We start from the raw sequence: 25,572 nt of genomic DNA on the forward strand, positions 1-25,572 counted from the left end.
GAAATCTCACACATCCCAAATAATGTTTAACCAAATATGTGGGCACCCCTTGGCCCAGTCAAGTTGACACATACAATTAACCATCACAAGTAGGGAGTAGTTTGGCAAAGGTAAATGTGAAGTTTGTATTCTCCACTTTATTTATTTATTTTTGGGCACTTGTGGCTTTCTTAGTTCCCCAGCTAGTGATTAAACCCGTGCCCCGTGCAATGGAATTGCAGAGCTCTAACCACTGGACAGCCAGGCAATTCACTGTATTCTCCACTTTAAATGTCCATTAAAACAAATCAGTTGGCCACCTGCATATGAGTCCTCGGGTTAGCCCACAGCCTTGACTATTTACGTACCACCTGTCTTTGGCATAAGCCTATCTCAAATGTAAATAACATTCCTCCTATTTTGAAAAACTTTAGTTAAGAATTGGATCTAGGACTTCCCTGGTGGTGCAGTGGATAAGAATCTGCCTGCCAATGCGGGGGACATGGGTTTGCTCCCTGGTCCCGGAAGATTCCACATGCTGAAGGGCAACTAAGCCCGTGAGCCACAACTACTAAAGCCTGCATGCCTAGAGCCCATGCTCTGCAACAAGAGAAGCCACCACAATGAGAAGCTTGAGCACCACAATGAAGAATAGCCCCTGCTCACCACAACTAGAGAAACTCCGTGCAAAGCAACAAAGACCCAGCACAGTGCTTCCCTAGTGGCTCAACAGGTTAAGAATCTGCTTGCAATGCAGGAGACACAGGAGATGCTGGTTCAGTCCCTGGGATGGAAAGATCCCCTGGAGGAGGAAATGGCAACCCACTCCAGTATTGTTCCCTGGAGAATCCCATGGACAGAGGAGCCTGGTGGACTACAGCCCATGGGGTCGCAAAGAGTCGGACACAACTGAGTAACGAAGCACAAGCACAATTTAAAAAAAGAATTGGGTCTATAGCAGTGGTTTTGACCCGGGTGATTCTACCTCCCACCGGATATTTGGCAATATCTGGAGACGTTTTTGGGTGTCACAACTGGAGGTGCTGCTGGCATCTGTGGGTAGAGACCAGGGATGCTGCTAAACATCCCCTAGTGTACCGGACAGCCTGGCAACAAAGAAGTTTCCAGCTGAAAATGCCAATAATGCTGAGGTTGAGAAATCCTGGTCTAGAGAAAAAGAGACATCCCACAGCACTCAACACAGTGTGCCCCAAATGTCCCCATCTGTGTCATTGGAAGCCGATGCTTTCTGAAAGCTTTCTGAATCAGCATTTTCCCACTGAGTTTAAATTACCGGTTAGGCTCTAGCATTAACATTGGCAACTTCAAATGGCTTTAAGACAGTCGTGTTAAATCTCAAATTTGGATGAAACACAAGAAAGCCATGAGAGAAGTTCACAGCACTTTGAAATCTACGAGAGCTGTGAGAATTGTGTGCAGGTGTGGCTTCATTCCAGCTCATAGTGCCAAAAGCCCATAGTGAGTTTTCAGAGGGGGAGGAGCAAATATTCATTTTCATCAGAGGCAGATGCTGCAACTGCAGTTATGGCCTCTTAAGAAGGTGCTGCTTTATTCCCAGTGTAATATCACTTTGATTCTAAATGCACAGAGTTGTCCTGATTCATACGGGTCAGTGGCAGAGCTCAGATCAGAAATCTTGTTCCTTGGCTCGTCAATTTATGTGCTCCCTGCCAAACATGATTACTTTTTTTCTGAAATGGGTAACATGTGAATCTTTGCTCATGGTTGGGAAAAAGGTCCCTGTTAATAATTTACAGAAGACAGAGCTACTCCTCTTTTGCATCTTCAAATCTCTCAAAGCACGTGATTATCTCAGCATATCTGGTTTCCAAGTAGCTGAGTGATGAAATACGATTGGCCTCTCAGCATCGATTCCGCCTCTCCTTCCCCCTCACTCTTCTTGTCTGGCAGTTGTTTATTATGATACAAACATTCTTCTTATAAAATAATCAAAAACTGAGTTCTTTCTTTCTATCTTTAGGAAGAGGTGGGCTGTTTTGGCTTCCTACCATGGATAAGGATCTTGAAGGAGGAACTTGGCAGACCTTCTCCATTCCCTGGGGCTTCGGCAAGGCAGTAGAGGAGGAAGGAGCACACATATGCCAGTGAGTAAGAGTCCTCAAGTGTAAATAGCAGGAGACTTATTGTTTTCAGAGATTATCTCGTGTTTTTTGGTTGGACAAATTTATTTGCACAAGGGTTGAAAGCCATGTGTCAGAATTATACAATAGTGATGCCTTTGATAGAAAAGTGATGAGATGTTTATGAGTTTTTGTCCAGGAAATTCTAGTATTTCAAAAGAATATTGCAGATGAGGCAGGAATATCCTATAAAAGAAAAGTACAAAACTCTGCTCAACTCTGGTTATTTCCATAAGACTGAATGTCCAAAGGCATTTTGAGGAAAAAGAAACTGATTTCAGCTGCTCGTCCTTAGATATGGTATTATAATAGGCTATAATTCGGTAAACTTTGGACTGCCCTTTTTGAAAGGGAAATTGGATTATGTTGTGTTTATTTTCTTTTTTAAAAAGGTGTCTTCTCAGAGACAAATGTATCTGTCTGGATGAAAAGTTTTGAATTTTAGTGAATTTTAAACAGAAAATGCTATGTTGGCTATGCAAATTGGTTTATATTTAATCTGTGTTCTGTGGTCTTGATAAATAAGGTTTTCTCCTTTGAGAAAAACCACAGTTTTACAGCAAGTTCAGATCATTGTTGAGTGGATTATGGTTTATATAATACGAAATTCTTTCTTGAGGTTGTCAAAATTTCAAGGATGAGAAATTTGTCAGTAATGAATACATTTTGGAATGCTGATTGGAAAGTTTCCAGTCATTCTGCTATTTAATGCTTCCTCATTAATCACTGGCACTGTGTATTTTAAGCCACTTACGAATTTGTTTAAATGATATTCTTTCGGTAGACCATATGATAATTGAGTGTTTAAGCATTGCTATAGGAACATTGTTTGGAGGCACGACTATAAAGGAACTGCCACAGGTTAAAGAAGCTCTCCAAATGGACAAAATTCATTACCCTTGACTTCTACTACTTGGGACTTTGAGCCAAATATTTTTTAGAGTTGTTGTAATTTTCCACAGCAGTAATCACTTGGTGGCACTCTTCCTTTTAAACCAGTTTAACTCATTTGCATGAGTGCAAATGAAACCTCTCTCTGTTATGTAGTTCACTGTAAGGAAAATTTAGAAAATTATGTCCTTATGTGGGACTAAATCACACAGAATGGTCTGACATTTTGGAACTAGTTATTATGCCCTCCAAACTATTGTTTGCTTATGACATAATTTCATCTGGTAACTTTTTAGTGCATACATTTTCCTGTTGATTTCATTCTTGAAGGATGAAATGATTGAATATTTGGGCTAAGGAAAGTGACTCCTTAAGATAGAAGATCCTGAGACTTGTGTCTCTTTCTGGCCTGGTCAATAACATAAAAAGAAACAGATTCAGCTCCAAGCTCATTGAAGCATATTGTTTATGAGTTTGGGAGAGAGTATGTAATAAAAGAGATAAGAAATATTTTAAATCAAAAATTCTAAAGCCGAACCACTGAATTCCAATTTGATGGTTTGTTGCCCAGAGTTTTAACTCCATGCATCCAGTGAAAAGTCTAGTATGTCTTGTTTTATTAGAATTAATGCTAGATATATCTCTAAGGACTGAAGATCTGTGTTATCCCTGGATGTGCTTAGTCATTAGATGATTCAGGTTAGTACATTACTAATTTATTTTATATGTATACATATATAATTCCATTGTATTTTTATGACTCAACCTAAAAAGCAACTATTATTATAGCTTCAACTCATGTCTCCTGTGGAGGATGCTCTCAAGATTCAGTGGATGGGATAATTTTCATAGAACTACAAGTGCTGCTCACTTGAGTCCCACTCCTGCTACTGGCTTCATGGGAATAAGATCTAAAATCCTGAGTCTGTCCTTCATTCAGTCAGAGCAGACTTTCCAGACTGGGGGTCCTTGCACCCCTCATCCAGGTGCCTCATTGTTGATCAGAAGGATCAAAAACTCATTGTTGATTATAAGACTGATGTGATGAGGAGAATGGTTTGCTTTCTTGAACTGTGATAATCCTTCAGATTTTAAGTGACTTGAGAGAGTTTTTGTTGTTTAGAGAGCAGCTGGTTCCTTTGCTCAGGAGAGTGAGCCACACAGGATGGGGGTTAGGACTATGGTTTCTGGAACCAGCCTGACCTGGGTGTGTACCCTGATGCCTTCTCTTATTGGCTGTATGACTTTGGGCAAATTTGTCAGCTTCATTAAACCTCAGTCCCGATGTCTGTAAAGAGACGATAACACCTATCTCATGGATTGGTGGGGTAAATGAATTACTATAGGAATAGCTCCTAGCACAGTGCCTGGCTCACCCAATTATCTGATAACCAATGGTGATGCTTATTGTTAGTCCTAGTAGCGGTGATAGTGAGCCTTTCAAAGCAATCTTGTTGGCAGGTCTTTAAGTTTGATTTATGTTCGAGTGAAAGTTATAGATTATATCACTATATCAATCTTCCAAAAGGAACAGTGGTTCCTCTAGGACTTGGGAGCAGTGAGTATAGGAGGGTACAAGGGAGTTCAATACTTCTGTGCAGCTTCTTTGGTTTTAAACATAAAGCTTTCATTATAGAAAGTATAATTAAAAAGTTAGTGAACTTGAAACAGGAGTCAAAAAATGGGATGTTTATTTCAGTTTGGTAAATACTTATTGAGGATCTACCAATGTGCTAAATGCTGGGGTACCAAGATAAAAGTCTAGGCTACAATGAAAAACCACAACACACCTAATAGAATGGGAAAAATGAAAAATGCTGACAATGCCAAGTGCTGGAAAGGATGTGGAGCCCCTGAAAGTGCCATACATTGCTAGCACAATGTAGCAACAAAACAGTATTGCTGCTTTGGAGACCATTTATTGGTTTCTCATAAAAGTGTATATACATTTGCCATAAAAGCCATAAGATCCCACTCCTGAGTATCTACCCTAGAGAAATGAAAACTGGTGTTCACAGAAAAACCTTTCACAAATGTTTATAGCAGCTGTTTGGAAATTGGCCCACACTGGAGACACCCCATATATCTTTCAGTGGATGAATGGATAAACAAACTGTCTTAAATGCTCACAATGAAATATTACTCAGCAATAAAAAGGGACAAGCTATTGATATACATGACAATTTGAATGAATGTCAGACACATTATGCTAAGTGGAAAGAGCCAGTTTCAAAAGGATACATACTGTACGGTTCTATTTATATGACATTTTTGAAAAGACAAAAGTATAGTGACAGAACAGACCAATGAGGGTTAGAAGTAGAAGGAGGATGTGATAGAACCCTGTGTGATGGAACTAGTCAATGTCCTAATTGTGGTCATTGTTGGAGGAATCTGTACATGTGATAACAGTTATAGAACTGTACATCCAGAGAAAGGTCAATTTTAGTATGTGATCATTTAAAATGTAAAAAATGAGAATACAAAATTCTTGCCCTTGAGGAGTTCACAAGTGCAATGAGGGACAGACACAAATGCAGATAATCAGAGCACAATGGGGTGCATGTAGTGATGTGCCCTCCTGACAGCAGTTATGAAACACCATGATGTGCCGTACTGGCATACCATGACTCAGTCACAAGTGTACCCGGATGCTGCTGCACAAGGACTGTGGTGGACTGAGACTCGGCCTCAAGCATTTTACATGTGTACCAAGAGGTGAAAAAATTTGGGAAGGCCTGGCTGGGGATATTATGAGGGCACAGGGGAAGAACACTTAGCCTGGTTTCCTGGGAGGAGATGGGTACCGGGAAAGGCTTCATAAGGGAAATAATACCTGCAATGAAAATTAAGGGGTAAGAGGAAGCTAGCTAGATCAAAAAGGGCTTTTCCAGGAGAGTAGGAGGGCATTCCAAGCGAGCTATTCCTTGCCTGAGAAAGGTACGGAGAAGAGGAAGAGTGGGATGTGAGGTGGGAGCTCTGTTGCTGCTGCTGCTAAGTCACGTCAGTCGTGTCCGACTCTGTGTGACCCCATAGATGGCAGCTCACCAGGCTCCCCCATCCCTGGGATTCTCCAGGCACGAACACTGGAGTGGGTTGCCATTTCCTTCTCCAGTGAATGAAAGTGAAAAGTGAAAGTGAAGTCACTCAGTCGTGTCCCAACTCTTTGCGACCCCATGGACTGTAGCCTACCAGGCTCCTCCGTCCATGGGATTTCCCAGGCAAGAGTACTGGAGTGGGTTGCCATTGCCTTCTCTGGTGGGAGCTCTAGGGTATTCAAAATTATAGGAATATAGAGTGAAAAGATTTATAGATAACTGTATAATAAAGTAACAGTTTGTTTTATGATAGTAGATTTTGAGCATATTTAGAGGTTAATGGGGATGAAGCAGCAGAGAGGGCAATTTGATTCAAGAGAGGAGGCTGGAGGGCTGAGAGGTATAGGGTTCAATGTTAACTTTCAAGTGCTGGAGAACCCTCTTGTAACATGTGGAGCATTACTGGAAGACTGCCTTCTGGGAGGATCTTTTCACTCATTCATTTTCATTCAACAAATCTTTATTGAGCACCCACCTGCATGCTAGGCGCTATTTTAGGTCCTGGGGATTCAACAGCAAACAAAACAACATCCCAGCTTTTATGGAGCTGATATTTTAGAGGCTAAACGAGCTCAGTTTTGGACAGTGTTGTAGTGTAAAGGGCCTCTGAGGTAATAATACCCAGTAGATGGGAACTGTAAAGAGAGCAGTCTGGGCTGAAAATACAAATCAGGATTCACTGGCACAAAGATAGAAGTTAGAACCTGAGAAGTTTGTTAAATAGTCAATTTTTATACCTTAATAAGTCTGGGGAAAAGTGCTAATTTTTTCACCAAAATTCTCAATAATTTGCTATCAGGATTTGTCCTTACATGAGAGAAAGGAGCGGTGCATCTAGCGTATGCTGTAACTCAAGGATTCTCATCCATCCATATTCCTTTTTTATGACATCCTGGTAAAGGGCTCTCTAATCTTTCTAGAAGATAATTACATCTTAAAATTTACAAATACTTTAGATATGCACAACATAATACTAATGTGTGGGTGGAGAGTGGGCAGAGAGGATGGAACAAAAAAAGAGTAGACCTAGTATCTGTTCGGAAAACACTCCCAGTCTACACAGAGACAGAGCCTCCGGACTCCTTGTAAGCTTTCCTAGTACCTGAAAACAGCCATAAGCAAACAAGTGCAAATTCTCACTGGCTAAGGGGACTGAATCTTCCAGGCAGAGTTCTAAATAGAGTACACTTCTAAAAGCAGTATGTTCTAAAATCAGTTATTGATGACCTGAATCCACAGTGGCTTGGGATACCATAGCAAGTTCTTGGGTTTCACTTTGAACAATATAAATGGACACTGGTATTTGAAGAGATTACTTTATTGAAGCAGTTTAGACCCAGCTGTGTTTTACAGGTCTTGTGACTCAGGTACCTATTGATGTCATGGTGTTGGCATGGCCCCAAGAACAAATCATTAAAATTCCAGCTGTTCTGATAACTGAAAAATAAACCAATGGATGCCCTTTCTCCATCCTAGGGTCTCATCTCCCCTGTGGTGGGCTTGAGAGAAGGTGGGAGTTAGAAGTGAGGAGGTAAAGAGTAGGTTCAGCATCTCCTGGTAGGCAAACCACCCATAACAGGGAGTCATGTCTTAACCACTGTCCTTGGCTCTTAAAGGCCATTCTCAGCTGAGTGACCACCCATTCTTGGAGCTAACATGGACATCTTGAATAGTCTATGTGCATGCGTGCTCAGTCCCTCAGTCATGCCTGACTCTTTGCAACCCACCCGGCTCCTCTGTCCATGGGATTTCCCAGGAACGAATACTGAAGTGGGTTGCCATTTCCTTCTCCAGGGGATCTTCCCAACTCAGGGATCAAACCTATGTCTCCTGCATCTCCTGCCTTTGCTGGTGGATTCTTTACCACTGAACACCTCATGTTAATTAGTTTCACCTATAAAACTACAATGGCCTTACTTTGTTTATGTTCAACAGAGGCTTAATACATACTCAACTAAAAATTTGACTGGTTTCCTTTTCCATTTGATAATTAAAAGATATACATCTCTGATATTTGGAGGCTTCTTGAGCATACTTAATTTTATTGGTCAGTGTTATGTTGGATACTAGGGGAAAAAGGAGGAATTTGTGTTCCTATTCTTAGCTCCACACTGCACAGAAAATCTTCAAATAAAAGTTTCTAGCAGATCTTTTAATATATTATATTAGAATATATATATATTCTCTCTCTATAGAACTCATTTCCCAATATTCACATTATAAATTTCCTTTGAATTGATCGTTTTAAGAGACAGTTGAGAAACCATTAGATACTTAGTTCTAACAGACTTTAGATAATCTTTATTGCCTTTTTATTATAAAATTAATGCATATTTATAAATATTCAAAAAATAACAAATGAATAAAGTAGAAAGTGAAATTCACATAATTGTGGAGGGGTTAAGTATAGAATAAGGATCAGGGAAGTCTGTCCTATGCATGACTTGGTAACAGAATGCCAATCATACATTTTGAAGAGTCCCTTTCAACAAGGGACCTGATTCAAAATTGGTGAGTCATAGGTGGCTCAGTAGTAAAGAATCCTCCTGCCAGTGCAGGAGATGCGGGTTTGATCCCTGGGTCAGGAAGATCCTTTGGAGAAGAAAATGGCAACCCACTCCAGTATTTTTGCCTGGGAAGTCCCATGGACAGAGGGAGGAGACTGGTGAGCTATAGTCCAGGAGATAACGAAGAGTTGGATGGCTTATTGACTAAATGATCACAACAAGTGTTTCTTATATCAAGAGGACCCATAAAAATAGCTCCATCAAAATAATTGTGTAATTCCACTTCTGGATATGCATCCAAAAGAACTGAAAGCAGGATCTTGAAGAGATAGCTATACACTCATGTTTATGGCAAAATTATTCACAGCAACCAAAAGGTGGAAGCAAACCAAGTGTCCATCACAGATGAATGAATAAGCAAAATGTAGTCTATACATATGGCTCCCATGGTGGCTCAGATGGTAAAGAATCTGCCTGCAATGCAGAAGACCCAAGTTCAATCCTTGGGTCGGGAAGATCCCCTGCAGAAGGGAATGGCAACCCACTCCAGTATTCTTGCCTGGGAAATCCCATGGACAGAGGAGCCTGGTGGGCTACAGTCCATGGGGTCTCAAAGTCTATACTTGCAATGGAAAGTTATTCAGCCTTTAAGAGGAAGGAAATTCTGATGAATGCTACAGCAAGGGTGAACCTTTCGGAAATTATGCCAAGTGAAATAAGACAGACACGAAAAGATAAATACTATTGTATGAGGTTCCTAGAGTAGTCAAATTCATAGAAACAGAAAGTATTGATAGAACAGTAGTTCCTGGGAGGGAGAGGGAGGTAAAATGGAGAGCTGTCCTTTTGCTTAATGCATATGGAGTTTCAGTTCTACAAGATGAAAAACTTCCAGAGGTTGTACAACAATGCAAATATACTTGACACTACTGAACTGTACACTAAATTATGATTACGATGGTAAATTTTATGTTATGTGTATTTTACCACAATTAAAAATTTTTAATGTTAAAAAAAGCTGTATGTCAACATGGCCTGCTTGAGTATACACATCACCTATAAAATTCAAACTGTTCTAGTGCCCAGCAGACCTGAGGTGTTACGATTGTCACATTCTTTGTCTTCCAGTGTCTGTGAGGCAGGGGGGCCTCAACAACAGACCCAGGAGATTCATAAAGTCCTCCGTACTTAATTCAGATTCTTATTTGTTTAAGCAGTTTCTTTTCTGAGGACATTTGTTTAAGCATTTTTTCCTGAGGAAAAGGGCATTACTTTCTTGGACGTGCTGCCCGATAGATTGTCTCTATTTAATAGACTTTATTAAATTAACTATGCACAAAAGCTATTATGTCAAAGCTTTGAGTTGAATATATACTCAAATAAAGCAAAATCTTATTAAGGCTCATTTGTGTGATTGATTATTCCATCTACGCTTTCAGTAGCTGGGATGAATTTATGGCTAAATACTTATGAAACCAGGGTGTCCCTCTGAGATGCCCAGATTAGAGAGTGCTTTACTCTGCAAAGATGCACCTGCCCTGAGGAATCATATTTGTCTTTTTCTCAGCTCTTCTAACACAAATCAAGAAAGTGAATCCAATAGTAATCAATAATTCAAGCCCCACCAATGCGTACTCCCCATTCATAATTTTCCTCAAAATGTACTGCTATTTTCTGAAGATATTTTAAGATGACAATTAGAGACTCTTCTACTGTCTCAATAAGTGGGATTTCTAGAAGGAAACAGCTGGGAAACATGTTGGAATTATAGAGAAGAGATCGATTTAGACAAACCATTTTTTTTTTCTGGTTTCAAAGCCCAGACAAACTCAGTGTTTTGAAAAGCAGAGATTTCAGAAGGTTTTTCCTGAGGCAATTCAACATGCACTTGAAGGACCCTTCTCTGACAAGGACTATGCTTTGCCTTTTCAAAGCCCACTCAGGTAAAGATGGTTATCCTGTATTATAGATAATGGCTGACAGGATTGAACAGAATCCTCCCAGGGGACTGAAGCTAATGGGTTGAAAGTTCTGTGTCTTTAATCTATTTGCCCCGAGAAATGTCATCTCTCCTTCCTAATACAGAACTCAAAACCCTGAAGTGGAGAATATAAACACACACACACACATACACACAAAGCCAGCTCCAGTGATCACATCTTTGATTTTTTTATTTTTTAACTTTTTGGCTTATTCTATTTCTCTATTTTTTAGTATTAATTTTGTAATCTGTTAGTCATATCTTTATAGCAAGTCTCTGACTCAGGATTTTGGTGCTAATGGCTCCCTTTCTCTGGAATGTTTTACCACTCACATTTCTGCTCAAATGTCTCCTTCTCAGATACAAAATTTTCCTGAACCGTTTACTTAAAAATTGTTCATGCTCACTGCTCTCCTCCTGTAAATGCAGCTTTAATTTTCTTCAGAGTATTTGCAGTCATTTAACAGTCCATAAATGTATTACTTTGTTATTGTCTGTTTTTCCCCAGCATGGTATAGGTACTCAACAAATAAATAACCCTTTATTTAGAGTTTAAATTACTGTAGCCTTTCCAATATTGGCCTTTTAGCTTCATTGTTAAATGGATAAATGAAAGAGTGTTCGAAGGATTTAACTATAAGAGGTTGAGAAAAAAGCCCTGTATTTTCTTACTTACTCTCTCCAAAGCTGTCTTTGAGAAAGCTTGCATGCATTGACATGTGTTCAGGTAGTAACTGTTGAGTGCTGACTATGTACCTGGCACTGATCTACATGCTAGTTGGAGAGTAACGTTATACCCTTACTAAGCTAAACTTTGTGAATACTTGAACACTCAGCTATCATTTTGGGTTCGAGCTTTTGTCTAAAACAAGTACTATTCTGAGGTCTCATATTACCAGTATGTCAGGATTCTGTTCTTTCCCCTTAGATTTTCATGGGGAAAGAGGTAGCAAAATGATAACATAGATAAATGGAGTTTTGAGAGGATGCCTAAAAGATTAGTTTCTTGTCCTAAAAAAATAGATTGGTTGATTTATTATCCAGTACAGTTAAAATATGATTTTAAGTGTGTACTTTTCTTACAGAAAATGTTTATAAAGAATATTACTAAAAATAAGTATAATTTTATTTTCCTCATATTTTATCCTTAAACACTGAACTCATTTTATTGGAATATTATTGGAAATTTTTAATTCTGAGTTTTCACATTGCCAATAGCAACCACTTAATAGAAAATACTTTTCAAAATGAAGTGTATTACTACTGGGATTTGGATGAGAGAGCTCAAGATGATCACTATATACACTGAATCTTTTATATTTATTTGTCCCAAGTCTATTTTGTATACACTTTTCACCTTTAAAGTTCTATGTCATCATCTTTTGGTTTTTACACTCTTCCATCCCAATTTTTACCTGTATTACATCTCTGAAATTCTACTATTGTATTTCTGTCACATGTATTCTATAATGCTCTTGAATTTCCACAATTTACTAATTTAGTGAAATTATACATGCCATATGTTATAGCAAATAATTTCAAAAGTCTGTTTAAAATTGTCATTCTCTGTATAAAGGACTTTGAGAACTTTCTAGAATGCATTTGTCAATAAGACTGAGTTTTTCATTTTTGTATAGCAGATTTGAACACCATTACTCAATCTTTACATACTTCTTTTTACTCCTCCATTTATCCAGGCCTAAGTTGTACTTCCTCTAGTAAATTGTTCTGTGATAATTCTAGAATACATTGACTGAACTCCTTTTAGGTGTCCATAGAATTTTATTGTTGATATTAAAATATTTTGATTCTCAAATTCAGGCTTCAGTTCAGTTCAGGCACTCAGTCATGTTTGACTCTTTGTGACCCCATGGACTGCAGCACACCAGGCTTCCCTGTCCATCACCAACTCCCAGAGCTTACTCAAACTCATGTCCATCGAGTCAGTGATGCCATCCAACCATCTCATCCTCTGTTGTCCCCTTCTCCTCCCACCTTCAATCTTTCCCAGCATCAGGGTCTTTTCTAGTGAGTCAGTTCTTCACATCAGGTGGCCAAAGTATTGGAGTTTCAGCTTCAGCATCAGTCCTTCCAATGAATATTCAGGACTGATTTCCTTTCGGATGGACTGGTTGGATCTCCTTGAAGTCCAAGGGACTCTCAAGAGTCTTCTCCAACACCACAGTTCAAAAGCATCAATTCTTCAGCACTCAGCTTTCTTTAGGGCCCAATTCTCACATCCATACATGACTACTTGGAAAACCATAGCTTTGACTAGATGGACCTTTGTGGGAAAAGTAATGTCTCTGCTTTTTAATATGCTGTCTAGGTTGGTTATAGATTTTCTTTCAAGGAGCAAGTGTCTTTTAATTTCATGGTTGCAGTTGCCATCTGCAGTGATTTTAGAGCCCCCCAAAATAAAGTCTGTCACTGTTTCCATTGTTTCCCCATCTATTTGCCATGAAGTGATGGGACCAGATGTCATGATCTTCATTTTCTGAATGTTGAGTTTTAAGACAACTTTTTCACTCTCCTCTTTCATTTTCATCAAGAGGGTCTTTAGTGCTTCTTCATTTTCTGCCATAAGGGTGGTGTCATCTGCATATCTGAGGTTATTGATATTTCTCCCGGCAATCTTGATTCCAGCTTGTGCTTCATCTAGCCCAGCATTTCACATAATGTACTCTGCATATACGTTAAATAAGCAGGGTGACAATATGCAGCCTTGACATACTCCTTTCCTGATTTGGAACCAGTCTTCTGTTTCATGGGACTCAAATTCGGGCTTAGTGTACTATTATTAATTGGTGCATGTTTTCTTATTGTTTACTTTGTAGCATATTACCATTCCCAAATATATTGCAAGTTTCTTGAAATTATATCTCTCAATTCTCTCACAGTAACCCTGAGTAAGTACTTATTAAATTAAACTGAATATAGAAGAAAGATCTCTAAATGTAAAAGTCAACTCTTGGCATACATTCTGTTCTCCAGTTGGTAGGCATGTTTCTTTGTAGTTCTTCCAGCAGTTCTGGTTTTGAAGGTTGTATTATCTCCTATGGGAGTAAAACATGTATATCAACTGTCAATTGCTGTGTAACAAACCACCTCCCAAAACATAATGGCTTTAAAAACAGATTTGTTATTTCTCATAATTCTGGGTTGGGCTCAGCAGGGCGATTCATCTGCTGCATGAAATCTCAGCTGGGGTCACTTGTATAGCTGCATAAAGTTAGGTGGTCAACTGGAGCTAGAATGTTCAAGAAAGCTATACTCCCATGTTCGGCCCCTCAGCTGTGGTACTTAGAGCTGGGGCAGGTGACCCTCCCCCTCTTCTCATACAACAGTCTAGCCTGAGCTTCTTTACATAGCATCTGGTTCCTAAGAAGGCAAAAAGAAAAGCTGTTAAGCTTCCTCAGGCCAGAAACTGAAAGTCATACAACTTTCTTTCTGCCACATTCTCCTGGTTTAGGCAAGTCCCAGAACCAGCCAGAATCAAGGGAAGGGGATCCACCTCTCAATGGGAGGGGCAGCAAAGTCATGCTGCTGAAGAGCAGGTAGTGTGGGAGGAGCTGTAGGTGGCCATTTTTCAAATAATCTATCACAGCATGATAGCATGAAAGAAATGTGACATTATCTAGACAAACTTTAAAAATTTTACATCTAAGAATGCTGAAGCATAGAAAAGTTAGATGGCTTACCCAGGGTACCACAGCTGTTTTCCTGTTACTGCTAAGTCACTTACTAGACCTTTGCTATACAAATTATAGTCCCTGGACCAGTAGCGTGAACATCACTGGGAGCTTGTTAGAAATACAGATTCTCAGGCTCCCTCAAACCTACTAAGCCAGCATCTGTCTTTTCCCACAGTCCTCAGGGGCTCTGAAGGCACATTCAAGTTTACTGAGAAGTGCCATTGCTCTTTTTACTTTCAAAAATTGAGACAGAAAAGCTACCACCTACAAAAGAAGAATGTTTTACAGTCAGAGGCTTGACTCAGCATGGAAAAGGCTTTGTTTACTTAGTACTTATTATGTTTTTTTTTTAAAGTGCTGCCCTTAGATCTTTACAGTTACTCTTGAATTTAATCCTTACAACAACCTTAAGGGGTAATTATTATAACTTCCATTTTACAAAAGAGGAAACTGATGCTCAAAGACCTGTACTTGTACCTAGTGGAGCAGAATTCAATCCTAGGGTTTTCTGATTCCAAACTCCACACTCTTAATTATGGGACTGTATACACTGGCAACTGCCATATGGCAGCAGTGAAGGAGTCTAAATGTTTAGAGGAACAGCCCGTTAGAGGGGAGCCCTGGTGTGTGGCTGGCTTGGTGAGCTGCTGCTTTTCTCCTAACGCCTCCCACTCCCACCATGCCTAAAGTGAAGAGGCTGGCATGGGTGTGTGACAGATGGTATGGCCCTGCTCTGCCATATGTGCACTGCTCCTCATTCCTGGGCACACAGCTGCCTGACACAGGCCTTGCCTGTTGGGCAGCTGCCTCTCGAGGTGTCTCCAAGAGCCATTGCTCAGAGACTGCAGTCCAGCGTTTTCTCTGCTTTCTCTTTCAGACACATCTTCCTGCCACTCTTTGGGTCTCCACCTGAAGCAGAGAGCCCTGTTTGGGCTCTTACAGGGAGCCAGTGCCAGTCTTTGAGCTGCACATAACAGGTGGCATGTGGATGAAGTGCATCCAAAAGTGGGCGAGCAAAGGAGAGGAGCAGGGAACAGCTCCTCCTGGAATCCCGCTTCTGGGAGAGCTCGGTGCCTGCCAGAGCTTCCTTCCACCAGCTGTGCGTGGGCTGGAAAGGCAATTTCCTCCTTGCTGTTCCCTTTCCAGGAATGAGAGAGGAAGGAATGAAGAATGAGGACCAAGTGCAAGCAAGGGCACTCCTCTTCCCAGACCCAGAAGCCATGGGAAGAGAGAGCAAAGAAAGAAAGCCCCAGAATTCTTCCACATTGGAGTCAAGAGCAAGATTCACATTTGCTTTGGTCCCATCAACACTTTATGCCACCACAGGATAGGTTAACAGCTGACATCTAATGTTAGTTGTGCAATATTAGCCCTGGTGCTATGATTACCCTCTCTGGATTCAAATTTATGTGCTTTCAGTTTCTTTGGGTAATTTACTAGATCTTGACAAGCCTCAGGGTTATCATTTGGAAACTAAGAGTGATAATTTTATCTCCTCATATGGTTGCTGTGAGAAATAAGTGAAAAAAATACATATTAAGGGAATACATAGGCCAATAACTGGCAATTAATGTGTTTTTGATAAATGTTATTTAGTAATGCTAAAGTTTTTGTGAGTGTAGAAACTTTGACTCATCCACTGTTGTATCCCCAGCTCCCAAAACAGTTCCTGGCACATAGTAGTTACTTATTATTTGATAAATAAATGAATTATTTGATGAATGAGTTACTGACCAAATACTATAATATAATATTCTGAGTGTTATTTCTATGCTTGATCAGATGGCTCAATAGCTTTAGGTAGAGGTTTGAGCACTTCCGTATGTATGCACGTATGTGTGATTGTGTGTGTGTGTGTGTGTGTGTGTCTATGAGAGTAGACAGAGATTTTTCAGATGCTGCTAAGTTGGTTGAAAATGATACTGCTTTTTTTTTTTTGAAACTAACTAACTTTCCCCCTTCTCTCCTTCTCTCTTCCCCTTCCTTCCTTTCTTTTTCTTATTATTTCCTGTTCTTATTTTGGCTTTGGCATTTAAATCCTGCCTCAGGGCTTATCTGAATAGATTGCTTTCATGCTCACAATAGAGTAGAAATGAATAACATAGGTGGAGACCTAAGGTCTTTGCCAAGTGAAATAGTACAACCTTTGTGCTCTGTTTTTCAACAATGAGCTTGCTTTTGTTGTAATTCAAACTAAGCGCCAGGACAGTCCTTCTGCAGCCCTCCTTGGGAGAATGAGCATCTGAGGGAGTGGAGCTCCTCCAAGTCTGGGCTGAAGGCTCTGACAGCCACCTGCTCCTTCACTCCTGCATGTGCTGGAAGGAAGACAGAATGAGCAAAAAGACACGTGTGCAGGAGGACACAACCAGAGGCACAAGAATCAGTACATAAAAATCTACTGTGCAGAGAATGGAGTTACTGTGCTCAGTAATTAAGTTCTGAGATAGTGAAACTGAAGGGACTTTCCATAGTTAAAGAAAGGGCCTAGAATAAAAGACTAGCCTTGCATTTCCTAGGGGTCTTCTGCTTTAGGTCAGAGATTGGGGATCCCAACAAGGATCCTGGGCAGACATTGCTCTCTTGTCCCTCAGGTATCCTCTCTTTTCCTGAAGGGATGATTTTATAACAAGAACTGGGAGCAGGGTACTTCCCTGGTGGTCCAGTGGTTTGGATTCTATGCTTGCAGTGCATGGGGCACGAGTTCAATCCCTGCTCAGAGAACTGCAATCCTGTATACTATGCAAAAAATAAAAGAAATGGCAATAGGATATGCTCTTTCAGAAATGAAGCTTGGGAAGACTCTCAGTCCTGGGGTTTGCTTCAAAATCAGTGGCAGCTTTGTCACTGTATACATGTCTGGGCCTCAGGATTTTGATCAAAATTCCTGGAGGATCATTCAGGTTTGTTTATTATTTTATTAAATAACCCTTTTAATTTTAGAGTAATTTCAGATTTACAAGCATATTGCACAGATAGCCCAGACAGCTTCCATGTAGCCCTCACCCATTTCCTCTCAGTGTTAACATCATAGATCTCCATGCTGCAATGGTATTTATATTAACCAAACTTCAGACTAGATTTAGATTTCACCAGTTTTTCTACTACCCCTTCTTCTGTTCAAGGACCCCATTGAGATACCTCATGGCATTTAGTTGACATGTCTCCCCAGTCTTTTCTGTTCTGTGACAGTTTCTCTGTGTTTACTTGTTTCCATGACCTTGAGAGTCTTGAGGAATCCTGGCTAAGAGTATATTTACTTTTTAAAAATTTGGAGTTGACTCTGTCTATAAAGGACATTTTTGTTAGGAACTCCTTTCTATACAGGTGCTTGAGCTTGCACTTTATTTTGCATATATTTTCCCCATGAGTTCTTTATTAAGCTTTCATACTGTCTGTCAAGAATCTATGACATCTTGATGACAAATAATCTATTTTTGGTTAGGGATGAAAATATGTTTTAGCTAATATAAGTCAATGTAAAACTGAAATTGAGAATTTCAGTTTCGAAATATCAAAATGCATTACATGCAGAAAGCAGTTTGGTATAAGAATCTTGGACTAAATAAACTTTTATGGCTCTGGTAAGGATAATTGTCACACGTATTGAGTACTAACCATGAATGAGGTGTACTGTACCCGGTGAGCTGGGTGTGATAAGGCATTTAACTCTGCCATGGCTTTTTGGATGTGTCAACTTGGCTAGGCTCAACTACAGTCCAAGAAATGTAAACTCAAAGGACCAGAAAGATTCCCAGATAGTTATTTTGGACCATATGATTCTTGCTTTTGCTTGGATAGCAGACTAGAGAGGAGCATGGTTTCTTAACAGCAGCACTAATTGATACTTGGAACTAGACAATTCTTCTTTGTAGAGCTATCCTATGCATTGTGGGATGTTTAGCAGCCTACACTAAGTTCTATTAGCACCCCCAAGTTGTAACAACTAAAAATGTCTCCAGAAATTGCCAAATGTGCCCTGGGGGACAAAATCGCCCCCAGCTGAGATCCATTGGAAGAGATAGAAAGTTAGCACAGGGCTGTTGCACTTGGTTCCAAGAGGAAATATTTCAAGCATAATGAAAACTGTTAGGAAGAAAGAATGAATGACAGATCCAGTCACTGCCCTGGGAGCACTTGGTCAAGGGGAAGAAGGAGAGGAGTACAGAGGGCCTTGGGTTCATCCAATGTAACAAGCCTGACCCTATTAAAATCAGGATGAGATGAGGGGGAAACAAAAGAGGAGAGAACAAGCTAGCCAGTAATCACTTATGTGTGCTCCACAGTCTGGACTGCTCAGAGATGTTCACGGAGTTATACAGAGAAGAGAAGAAAGAGGAAGGAGACAGAGATGGCCAGGAGGATAAAAGGGGGAATCAAAAGGAGAGAGACAGATCCAGCCACTAATCAGTTCCCTAAGTGTTCTCCACAGTCTGGAACACACAAAGAGATTCACAGAGTTGGGTAGAGAAGAGAAGGGGGAGGGAGGAGATAGAGGCGACCTAGTGAAGAAAAAGGAGAGCCCAAAGAGGGAGAAAGCAGTCAAACCAGTAATCTTGCTCCCAAGTAAAAATAGGTAATGAAGATTGGGTTCTTAAAGGCACAAAATTGATCATAAATACCAAAAAGCAAAGATTAAAAATCTAGAGTAGAGGTTGGATTTTCAAAAATACAATATTAAAGAAAAACAAACAAACAAAAACATAGTCACAAAAATTATAATATATATATATATATATATATATATATATATATATATATATACAAAGTTTGCTTTAAAAAATAGGGTCTTTTTTTTGCAAAGTAATAGTAGGTTATAAAAATGAAAATTAAAGGAGCAATAGAAGATTTTTAAATATAAAAAATTAAAACAAAGTTAAAGAATGATAATAGTAAAAATATATCTAGGACTTTCTCTGGTGTTGTTTTGGACAATGTGGGGTCAGTTCATTTTTAGATAGTTCCTTGATCTGGCTTATACTTCTCAAGATCTATAGGCCCCTTCCTATGTAGTTGGTGCTAACTACAGGGTTTTAATCTATTGCACCTGTCACTTACAAGGTGGTTCCCTCTGTTTGTTTTAGCTTCTTCTGTTTGCTGGTCTCTTCAGTGTCTAATTTACACCCTGACACAAGGGGGCAGTGGTGGTCCCTTTTTTCAGGTTCACTTGTTCAGTCGTGCTGTGGGGAGGGAGGAACGCTGCAAACAAATATCACTGGTGTCTGTGGGGACTGCTCACAATGTCTCGGCCACACTGGGTTTGCCCCTGCTCACGGCGTGTGTGCTTTCCCAGTCTACACTGTTCAGGCTCTAGGTTGCTCTGCTGGGAACTGTCTGAGGCCGGCTCTGGGCGGTATGCACTTCCTGGGTCTAAATAAGCTGCTCAGGTTCAGGCACTCGGGTACTCCACAAAGGCGCAGACTCGGTTGGGCCTGCATTTTGTGACCTTCCCAGGTCCGAGCAGCTCAGGTGACCAGGTGTTGGGCAAGCACGGTCGCTGCGACTTATCACCTCCCCCATCCCTGCTGCTCGGTTTTCTGGGTGTACAACCAGTGCACCTTCTCAGGCAGATGTCGACTGTCCAGAATCCCAAGAAGTCTTGGTTAGCAATGAAGCCTGCATGCAGTTTGGTAGATAATGCCTCTCTGGGGCCGCAGTTGCCCCCTTCTGGTTCTGGCTGACCTCACTGGAGGGGGATAGGCCGGTCTGCAGCCGGCTAGCTCTGCTCAGTCCTTTGTTCTGTGAGCAGGCCAGACAGTGTCTTAGGTTAGGGCTTTTCACGTAGCTCTAGTCAGCCCTTTGTTCTGTGAGCGGGCCTGGCGGTGTCTTAGGTTAGGGCATTTTGCGAGGTAGCTATCCCACAGTCTGGTTTGCTAGCCCAAGTTAGTTCCCTCAGATTGCCCTCAGGGCATTCAGGCCCGGTCCTTACTCTAAGCAATGCAGCCCGCGCCTCCCTGCCCAGCCCCCACTTGCTAGTGGTGGATGCAGGTGTCTGAGCTGCTTCTCTGCTAGGAGTTACTGTTGGGCACATAATCTGTGGGTTTTTATTATTTATTTATTTTTCCTCCCAGTTATGTTGCCCTCTGTGGTTCCAAGGCTCACCACAGACTAGTCAGTGAGAGTGTTTCCTGGTGTTTGGAAAATTCTCTCTTTTTTAAGACTCCCTTCCCGGGACGGATCTCCATCCCTACCTCTTTGTCTCTCTTTTTATCTTTTATATTTTTTTCCTACCTCCTTTCGAAGACAATGGGCTGCTTTTCTAGGTGCCTGATGTCCTCTGCTGGCATTCAGAAGTTGTTTTGTGGAATTTACTCAGTGTTCAAATGTTCTTTTGATGAATTTGTCGGGGAGAAAGTGGTCTCCCTGTCCTATTCCTTCGCCATCTTAGGACCACCTCCTGACCCTGTTAAAATCAACAAAAAGTTTTCTGAACTTCAAAATTGGACAGTTTTAGAATAACAGAACAAGACTATCTGGCTGCTGGTGGTGACACTGCAGAGACCAGTGGATGGGCAGATTAACTGTTGCAGTGCGTAGGTTCATCTCACTTTGGGTTAAGATGGGGAACGTCTGCCTTTCGGTCTTCCATTAGTGCCTACCCAGGGACTGTGTGTCTTGTTGTTCTAGAAACCTCTCAACCATGTATTAGGGAGAGCTCCACCTCGCATAGTCTGTTTCCTTCCTGCAGCTGAGTCAATGTTTATGGTTCTGACAGGGTTGTGTAAGCATCCTGAGATTTTATAGCCATTTTAAAGTCACTGTTTATATTTGCACCTGAATCCTTTCCAGTATTTTGTAATCCCCTGTAATCAAGCTACCCTTCTGCTTTAGGTAAATATGCAAGAATTCAAAGATTCTTTCCTCTAAAGAAACTGTGTCTTATGGATGCTCTTCGATGTGATTCCTGCATTTCAGATGTCAACCATTGAGTTCTGAATGATTTCCCCTGTGTAAATGCACAGACACCCTTCTTGAGCTCTTTAGGCTATTGTGGTTTAGATAATTCAATTAGCTTTCCTAAATCTTAGAAGTAGATGTATTTTTAAGAAGGAAATTAAAACTTGACTACATTAGTTGCTTTTTCCCCACACTGTTCCTGCCTGATCTTTCTACCCCCTGTTGCCAAGCTGGTGTTTGCAAAGAGGCCAAGGTGATGTTAGGAGTCCTTGCTTATTAGTTCATGTCAAGTGACCAACGCAGGGAGCCCTGACACAACAGTCTGCATGTGACACAAGGATGGGGCTACTGAACTGTTCCCCCAAAGACTACTTAACCAGGTGCTGCTGAAACTAGAAGGTGTCCTGGGGATCTTGTTGAAATGTAAATGCTAATTCAGTCGGTCTAGGGCAGGGCCTGGGATCCTGCATTTCTAGCAGGTTCCCAGAGGATGCCAGCACTGCTGGTCCCCAACAGAACACACTTTAGACAGTGAGGATTTAACCCTGTATTTTTGTGGTTGGAAGTTTAAAAGCTGCTAAATTCAGTATCTGACTTAATCAGGGTGTAAGTCGCTTAATATTCACTGCATCTTGCATGTGTGCTCAGTCTCTTCAGTCATGCCTGACTCTTTTGCTACCCCATGGACTGTAGCTCACCAGGCTCCTCTGTCCATGGGATTGTCCAGGCAAGAATACTGGAGTGGGTTGCCATGCCCTCCTCCAGGGAATCTTCCTGACTCAGTGATGAAACCCTTGTATCTCATGTCTCCTGCATTGGCAGGCGAGTTCTTTACTGCTAGTACCACCTGGGTGACAATTGCTGTTCCTGTTCTACTTTGAAGTATAGTATGAATCGTGGGTGAGTTGCAAAAACAGTATGTTTAGCAAAGAAGCCAGTTACAAAAGAGTACATAGAGTCTAATTTCATTTACATGAATTTCTAGAATAGGTGAAATTCAGCCAGAGTGACAGATATTGGATCAGTGGTTTCCTGGGCCTCTGGTGATGAAGGGGTTGTCTGGATTGTTAGGGGTGATAATAGTCCTTGTATTATATTTTAGAGATAATACTGATATGTTTACAAATAAATGATACAGTTCCTGAGACTAGCTTCAAAATAATCCACTGGAGAAATGGATAGAGGTATAACTAAAACAAGAGTGGCCATGTGTTGATAATTGTTGAAGCTGGGTGTTGGGTACATGGCCTTCACTGTCAGTTCAGTTCAGTTCAGTCGCTCAGTCATGTCCGACTCTTTGCAACCCCAGGGAATGCAGCACGCCAGGCTTCCCTGTCCATCACCAACTCCCAGAGCTTACTCAAACTCATGTCCTTTGAGTCGGTGATGCCATCCAACCATCCAACCATCTCATCCTCTGTTGTCCCCTTCTCATCCCACCTTCAATCTTTCCCAGCATCAGGGTCTTTTCCAGTGAATCAGTTATTCACATGAGGTGGCCAAAGTATTGGAGTTTCAGCTTCAGCGTCCAGGACTGATTTCCTTTATTTTTATTTATTTATTTTTTTTGATGGAAATAGTGACAGACTTTATTTTCTTGGGCTCCAAAATCACTGAAGATGGTGACTAGAGCCATGAAATTAAAAGATGCTTGCTCCTTGGAGGAAAAGCTATGACCAACCTAGACAGCATATTCAAAAGTAGAGACATTACTTTGCCAACAAAGGTCCGTCTAGTCAAAGCTATCGTTTTTCCAGTAGTCATGTATGGATGTGAGAGTTGAACCATAAAGAAAGTTGAGCACCAAAGAGTTGATGCTTTTTTTTTCTAAGTATTTAGGTTTTTTTTTTTGTTTGTTTGTTTTTTTAAGCCCAGAGATAAATCCATGCACATATGGACACCTTATCTTTGACAAAGGAGGCAAGAATATACAATGGGTTAAAGACAATCTCTTTAACAAGTGGTGCTGGGAAATCTGGTCAACCACTTGTAAAAGAATGAAACTAGAACACTTTCTAACACCATACACAAAAATAAACTCAAAATGGATTAAAGATCTAAACGTAAGACCAGAAACTATAAAACTCCTAGAGGAGAACATAGGCAAAACACTCTCTGACATACATCATAGCAGGATCCTCTATGACCCACCTCCCAGAATGTTGGAAATAAAAGCAAAAATAAACAAATGGGACCTAATTAACCTTAAAAGCTTCTGCACATCAAAGGAAACTATTAGCAAGGTGAAAAGACAGCCTTCAGAATGGGAGAAGATAATAGCAAATGAAGCAACTGACAAACAACTAATCTTGAGAATATACAAGCAACTCCTACAGCTCAACTCCAGAAAAATAAATGACCCAATCAAAAAATGGGCCAAAGAACTAAATAGACATTTCTCCAAAGAAGACATACAGATGGCTAACAAGCACATGAAAAGATGCTCCACATCACTCATTATCAGAGAAATGCAGATCAAAACCACTATGAGGTACCATTTCACACCAGTCAGAATGGCTGTGATCCAAAAGTCTACAAGTAATAAATGCTGGAGAGGGTGTGGAGAAAAGGGAACCCTCTTACACTGTTGGTGGGAATGCAAGCTAGTACAGCCACTATGGAGAACAGTGTGGAGATTCCTTAAAAAACTGGAAATAGAACTGCCTTATGATCCAGCAATCCCACTGCTGGGCATACACACTGAGGAAACCAGAATTGAAAGAGACACGTGTACCCCAATGTCCATCGCAGCACTGTTTATAATAGCCAGGACATGGAAGCAACCTAGATGTCCATCAGCAGATGAATGGATAAGAAAGCAGTGGTACATATACACAATGGAGTATTACTCAGCCATTAAAAAGAATACATTTGAATCAGTTCTAATGAGGTGGATGAAACTGGAGCCTATTATACAGAGTGAAGTAAGCCAGAAAGAAAAACACCAATACAGCATACTAACGCATATATATGGAGTTTAGAAAGATGGTAACAATAACCCTGTGTACGAGACAGCAAAAGAGACACTGATGTATAGAACAGTCTTATGGACTCTGTGAGAGAGGGAGAGGGTGGGAAGATTTGGGAGAATGGCATTGAAACATGTAAAATATCATGTATGAAATGAGTCACCAGTCCAGGTTCAATGCACGATACTGGATGCTTGGGGCCGATGCACTGGGGCGACCCAGAGGGATGGTATGGGGAGGGAGGAGGGAGGAGGGTTCAGGATGGGGAACACATGTATACCTGTGGCGGATTCATTTTGATATTTGGCAAAACTAATACAATTATGTAAAGTTTAAAAATAAAACAAAATTAAAAAAAAAAACCCTGATTTCCTTTAGGACGGACTGGTTGGATCTCCTTGCAGTCCAAGGGAATCTCAAAAGTCTTCTCCAACACCACAGTTCAAAAGCATCAATTCTTTGGTGCTCAGCCTTCTTTATGGTCCAACTCTCACATCCATACATGACCACTGGAAAAACCATAGCTTTGACTAGATGGACCTTGATTGTACTGTTCTCTATTTCTGTATATGTGATTATTTCCAGAACACAAACTTTTTTTAAAAAATTATTTTCTCTTCAAATTTTTTTTTGTCACAGTGAAAGCTTTTCCTTCATGTAGGTGATATTATCACCAAAGATTACTTTCATTCAGTTACTCAACGTATGTTCGTTGTGCCCTACACTGTGCTAGGTAATGGGGATACATCAGTGAATGGAGCTGAGAAAATCCCTGCCTTCACAGTGCTTGCATTCTGCTGCAGAAGACAGGCAGTAACTGGTTAAGGTAATAAGTAAATAGACTGTACAGTGTGTAAGATACAAGTGCCGTGGGAAAACTAGTAGAGGGTAAGGGGAGCAGAAGTGGGGAAGAGTGTGAGGGACAGATGAGGGCTCACTGAGGAGTTGGGTGCTCAGGATAGGCCTCCCTGAGATGACGTTTGTATCAAGTCCTGAAGGAAGTGAGGGACAGAGGATGCATATGTTGGGACCGAACATCCTAGGCAAAGAACACCTGGTAAGAAACCTCAACAAGAGCAGCCTGAGGCTCAAGCCAAAAGGAAGAGGACCTTGTGAGTGAGTGGTCTGTGGGGAAGAGGGAAGAAGGAAATAAGAGAGGAAATCGGTCAGTGAGGGTCCAGACCAGTCACTGTAATGACTAGCTTGCTCTCAGAAGGAGGCCACCTGCAGGTTTTGAGCAGGGCGTGGTTCAATCTGACTCTTGTGTTGAGAAGAGACTCTCAGAGCAAGGGCAGAAGTAAGGGGTGGGGGGCAGGCAGGCAGGTGACTCCACTAGCCTGGATTGTCTCCAGTACCTTCTCTCACGTGCTGTGTGTCACTGGCTCCATATCCTATT

General features: G+C 40.9%; 1 long non-coding RNA gene across 8 annotated transcripts in view; it reads left to right on the forward strand.

Annotated features, from left to right (window-relative positions):
* The window catches only part of LOC129639091 (uncharacterized), a 290,367-nt gene that overhangs the window by 104,592 nt on the left and 160,203 nt on the right, over nt 1-25,572 (forward strand). For 2 of the 8 annotated variants that reach the window (XR_008708167.1, XR_008708159.1), the window contains 2 exons: nt 1,982-2,105; nt 3,822-5,331. This is a non-coding gene — a long non-coding RNA (uncharacterized LOC129639091). Of the gene's footprint in view, nt 1-1,981; nt 2,106-3,821; nt 5,332-10,455; nt 10,581-15,190; nt 15,434-15,459; nt 16,033-25,572 lie in introns of those variants that run through there. The other 6 variants (XR_008708166.1, XR_008708164.1, XR_008708163.1 and 3 more) reach the window with 5 other exon arrangements.

This window comes from Bubalus kerabau, chromosome X (genome assembly GCF_029407905.1).
Source record: "Bubalus kerabau isolate K-KA32 ecotype Philippines breed swamp buffalo chromosome X, PCC_UOA_SB_1v2, whole genome shotgun sequence".
In the NCBI taxonomy this organism is placed as follows: domain Eukaryota; kingdom Metazoa; phylum Chordata; class Mammalia; order Artiodactyla; family Bovidae; genus Bubalus; species Bubalus kerabau.